Source organism: Sus scrofa, chromosome 15, assembly GCF_054392235.1.
Source record: "Sus scrofa isolate SSC_HxYL_T2T_F1_AM1 chromosome 15, Sscrofa_HxYL_maternal_Yorkshire_Landrace_v2.0, whole genome shotgun sequence".
Taxonomy (NCBI): domain Eukaryota; kingdom Metazoa; phylum Chordata; class Mammalia; order Artiodactyla; family Suidae; genus Sus; species Sus scrofa.
The window spans coordinates 144,621,969-144,627,540 of record NC_139397.1 but is presented as its reverse complement, the minus strand read 5'-3'; the positions used below and the strand labels follow the sequence as shown (position 1 = coordinate 144,627,540).

At 40.8% G+C, this 5,572-nt stretch overlaps 1 long non-coding RNA gene across 1 annotated transcript; it reads left to right on the top strand.

Moving 5' to 3' along the window:
- Positions 1 to 348: 348 nt before the first annotated feature.
- On the top strand, positions 349 to 5,341 carry LOC146396181 (uncharacterized). Its single transcript, XR_014830228.1, has 2 exons — positions 349 to 4,020; positions 4,580 to 5,341. It is a non-coding gene; the product is annotated as an uncharacterized LOC146396181 (long non-coding RNA).
- Positions 5,342 to 5,572: the final 231 nt, after the last annotated feature.

The following is a 5,572-nucleotide window of genomic DNA, read 5'->3' as shown; positions in this document are numbered from 1 at the left end:
AGTTGCAGTTATGCTACACACAGATGCTTAGTGATGGCCCTAGATGACACTAGTATAGTGATGGCTATACCGGATTACACTGGGACTAGGTTGACAAGGAAATTCAGCCAACCATTTCTCCACCATTCCACTCTGATGAGACTCCAAGCCCTGGCCCCCAGAGCAATGTCCCGGTGTTCCTTTGAGATAGCAGGTGTTTCTACACCAAGTAATCCAAACAGCCAACAGGGGATATTCCTCCCCTAAGGGAAAATTTTACTTTTAACAGGCTTCCAAATTCCTGTTTTTCTTAAGCCAAAGAATTAATGATGATGAGATTTAAGGCACCAATGCATTGTATTTCTGTTTATAAGAGGATCTTTCCATTAATCTCTAAGGTCATTTCAGGAAAACACTACCAACATGGTTTTAACAGGTACCTTTTTGTTTAGATATGAAAGAGTATGAAAATCTCTAACCACACGTGTTTTCTAGGTGTTTGCAATTTGCACATATATACATACAAAGGGAGTGAGTGTTCACTAAAGAACATTTTTAAAGCATAAAACTTATCCATATATTTGCACTCAAAGATATTTGTTAAAACTCTTCAGGGTATTGCTATTTGATCTGTTATTTCTCATGCATATTTTAAATGGTAAGTGTAGCATTTAGTCAAACTTTTTGTGATTATGTTATCTGCTTAAAACTATATAAGCCTTAACATGAAAGTCAATATAAACACAAATTGTTTTAGCAGTTGGATTGTTTTGGGTCTAGTCATTCCAGTGACTTGGATGATTTTAGATCTCAGGGTACTTAGTTTCTAGAACCTCACCATTATAGACTGATGATTGTAACATGGTTATGGCTGTGTCTGGTAGAAAGGCTTCCTTTGTTTATTTATTTATTTATTTATTTAACTCAATGAATTTGATTACATTTATAGTTGTACAACAATCAGCATAACCCAAGAAATGCTTCTAACAGTAGCTTAAACAAGTAGGGATATGATTCCTCATGCAACACACATAGAGATGAATTGATTGATAGGTGGTCCTGGTGTGATTAGCTCCTCGACTACGCCGTCACAATTGCAGGTTCTTCCTCTCTCCCCATTCCATTGAAGTTGGTGGATTGACCGTCATCCTTATGCATTTGCCTTTTGGTTGCTAGATGGCTGCTATGTCGCCAGTCATCTTATTTATGTCCAAAGATGAAGGAGGAGCAAGGTGCAGTTCCTTTATCAGGAGAATAAAAGTTTTCCAAGGAGTCCCCAGTAGACTTCTGTTTGCATCTTATTGGCTGGCATTGTATCATAAGCATACCAAGCCTATTCAGTGTTTCTAGTCTCTGAAGAGGAAGGCTGAGATAAAGAGAATGGATAATTGCCACCACTAATAGAAACTTCAATAAACTGTAATTGCTGCTACTCTTCTGCTGTCAGTGAAAATGTAGCTGTATACAGTGCGTAGAATGAAGTGGTTTGACTCAATGCTATATGGTAGAACTTCTCAGGGTATGACTTTTGGCCACCTGTGGCTGTTGAGTACTTGAAATGTGGCTATCCTGGTGAAGAGAATGGCTTTTAAATTGTATTGAACTCTCATAAATGTAAATAGTCACACGTGGCTAGGCTAGTGGCTGCCTTATAGGTAACCCGACTTGTTCATTAAACCTATTTGAAAAATTTTGAGAGGCAATGCTGACCTTTGAAAGATCAAGCCCTTTTGTGGTTAAGTGTGATTTTATAAAATTACCAGTGCAAGATGGTTGCTTCTGCATGTGCCTGTCTTTAATTTGTCTTTATTTTTGATTCATAAGGTTAGCCCAAAGATCAGTTTCTCTGACCATGCACAGATTTTTTTTTTTTAAGAAAATTTATATTCTGAAGATTGCTTTTTATTGTTAAAACCTGCAACACCATTGCAAATTAAAAAAAAAATCTAAACACCCCATTTTTATCCACATCAGCACTATGGAAGTCCCAGTGGAACAAAGTAATCCTCAAAGGAGCTCGTTCTCACAGTTCAGCTCCTTGCTGCCTGCTGAGGTAGAGCCTGTACATGTATTATCCATCCCATGAAATGGTCCCAGCTTCTGGAATGTGTGAATTTATTTTAGATTTAATTTTATTCCTGGCACGTTTCATGAGAAAGAAATATTGGAGAAGAGCAGGGAGTTTTCAGTATTGAGAGTCTCCACTCTGATTTCCTTGTACATGTGGGTGTTGGTGGACCTTCTGGCAGTGCTCTTGGCCAAGGCCGTGATGGGGTGAACATGTCCAAGATGTAGAAACCTAAGATGTGCTAATGGGAAACATCGCTGGAGCTCAGAGGTCTAGAATCTTGGGTGGATCCCATGGACTGGGGCCATGTCATCCCAGGCTGAGTCTTGTGGGGAGATGTGATCAGCAGCTTAGCCTCTAGGTTAGAGTGTTCGCATGCCTTTTAGGTTCAGCAACAGTGCATCCTTTGCTTTCGGTGATATTCAGGACAAAATGATGATGTTCTCTGATGTGAAACTCGATACCCTTAAAGCAGCTATTAAAGTAATTCTAGAAAGTATGATGTGTGATAAGTTCTTGCTTTTTTGACTGGGCCCACGCACCTCACTGGGATGTACGTGGATGTTGCTGCATAGGGTCAGACCTACCGGGTTTGAAGGATTCCAGGTTTGCTTATCAGTTCAAATGAGGACCAAGATTTTTATCAGTGTCCTGGCTGACAAAAAAGATGAAGTCCTCAAAGGACTGACTGTGGCCACTTGAAGGACCGACTGGCTACAGAAGGGTGGTCAGGGTTAAGGGGATACAGGGGAGATAATGAAGCATCAGAGACCAGCCTCAGTGGGATGCTGTTATGGCCTTGAGGCCTGAAAAGGGCCCTGTGGAGCGTTGGCCTCAGGAGAAGGGCTGCTGAATGGGAGCCCTGGCCCTGGAGGAAGAGCGAAAAAATGAATAATACACTGTATCTTGCTTCAACTGCTTCTCATTTCCTTCCTCTGCTGCCCTTCGCCTGGTGCCTCTCAGAAGCTGAGGACCCGTGAAGAACACAACCACAGGGGTGGAGAGAGGCTCTTCAGGGTCAACAAGAATAAGCAACATGTGATAAAGTAATGTATCCAGTGCTGCTGTGTGTGTCCAAGCTGCTAAATACTTGCACACACATGAGCCAACCCCAGCCCTCCAGTCCCCACTGTACTAGTGAGAAGACTAAAAGCTCAGGGGCATGATGTGAACTTCACCACATCCGACAGTTGGTTAATGACCAAGTCCAGAATGCAAGCGCTCAACTTCTGTGCTGTGAGAGGGGCTGTGGAGATGTTTTGGAAGGTGAAAAAACGTGGAAACCACATCTTACGGGAACAGGTGCAAGTGGGAAGAATATCCCTTCCTTATATCTCCAGACGTCGTTGCACTTGACCTTCACAATATTCTTGGGAGTTTAAAAGATTGGGCATTGTTGTCCTCACTCTGCAAAGGAAAAGTAGCAAAGGTTCAGGCCAGATGACTTGCTGCAGAACAGTAGCTCAGATCCTGACACTGTATCTCAGGTTTTTTGATTCCAAATTCATTGGTGAGGCAAGTCTATGGCATTGCTAATTAGGAGGGGCCGGAAACAGGACAGTTACATTAAACCAAACCAAACCAAAAACATGTTATACAGACATTCTGATTAATATCTCTGATGTGAGTCTCCATTTTGTGCATGTTGAAAAGCCCACAGGCCGTCATGGCCCATTGTAAAAGTGAATCAAAAACAAGAGGAAGGAAAATCAGATTTGCATAAATGAGGAGCAATTTCTAAAAAATATTTTAAATGTATATGCTGGAGTGCTCGTCATGGCTCAGCAGAAATGAATCTGACTAGTATTTGTGAGGACACAGGTTCAATCCCTGGCCTTGCTCAGAGGGTTAAGGATCCTGCATTGCTGTGGCTGTGGTGTAGGTTACAGACATGGCTCGGATCTGGCGTTGCTGTGGCTGTGGTATAGGCCCGCAGCTACAGCTGAGATTCAACCCCTCACTTGGGAAATTCCGTATGCCAAGGGTGTGGCCCTAAAAATACAAAAATAAATAAATAAATAAATAAAAATTAAAAGAAATATATATGCTGTATTAAATACTAGAATTAATTCCCTGATAGGCTCCAGAGTTTGCTATAAATGGTTAATGCATGGAGTGATGACCAGGAGATGATGTAGTGGTGGTGATTTTGCTGTTGGGTGTTATGCTTACTGCATGCCAGGTGCAGTGGAGGGGCTTTAAACTTACTTCCCACTTCACAGGTGAGAAAACCCAGGCCCAGAAACTTGCCTGTGGCCCATGGCAGATAGTATTGGAGCCCAGAGACTTCATGGTTCTGACTCCAGATTCAGTGCAGGTAACCACACTGAGGTCTTAGGATCACCTGTGTGCTGACATTAGGACACCATTAAGGAAGGAATTAGCAAGTTCTTTCCTAAAGAACCTGTTGGAGTTCCATGAAATGAACAATAATGTAGCTGCAAGCAAATAGTGAAACCAACAAGGAAAATATTTGCATCAAATATGACAGTCCAAGGGTTATATATATTTTTTATTTTTTGTCATTTTTAGGGCCGCACTCACAGCATATGGAGGTTCCCAGGCTAGAGGTCCAATCGGAGCTGTAGCCTCTGGTCCACACCATAGCCACAGCAACACCAGATCCTTAACCCGCTGAACAAGGCCAGGGATCGAACCTGCCTCCTCATGGACGCTAGTCAGGTTCATTAACTGCTGAGCCATGACGGGAACTCCCAAGGGTTATATTTTATAACAAATATTTTAACTGGTGCCTAAAAAATACCATGCAGATAAATGTTATGAATTGGAATTAGCACATTGAATGTGCTTATTAAACAAATTTGCAAAAATCTTATTAATAATAAAAAATGCAAATTAAAGCAATAATGAGATGGTCATTTACATCATTCAAATAAATAATAGTTTTTGTTTAGTTTTTGTTTTTGTTTTTTGAGACCAAAGCTAGGGAAATTCTGAGGTCATTGGTGGTGTAGTGGCTGTGGGATTTGTATGTTCTCTTTGAAAAAGCAATTTGGCAACAATTATAAAGAATCATAAAATTTCCACACCCTTTGACCCAGCAATCCCACTCTTGGGAGTTTATCTTGAGACAATTATTACAAAGACAATGAAAGCCATGTGTAAAAAAAAAAATAGTCATTGCAGTAATGTTTATACTAGCAAAAAATTAGAAGCCATCTAAAGCTCTCCAAACAGGGAAGAAATTAAGTAAATTATGGGTGTGTATAGTCATCAAATTAATTCTGGAAGCAATACAGTAATATAAGAGTACTAATGATGTTCATTGAAAAAGGAATGAAAAAATATTTATTCTGTGCCTTTGACTGCAATAAAATCCATAGAGGGGTTAGCAGTGAGAGTAAATACAGAAAAATAAAAATAAGGGCTGTAATGTGATGGAGAGGTTAGAGGCTCATCTGAGACCTGTGGACAGGTGAGGTATTTATGGCACTGGTGCGTAGAGTTCTGGGTGTATGAAGGGGCGTGTTCCCAAATCAGGCTGAGTAGGTAAGTTGAAGCCAA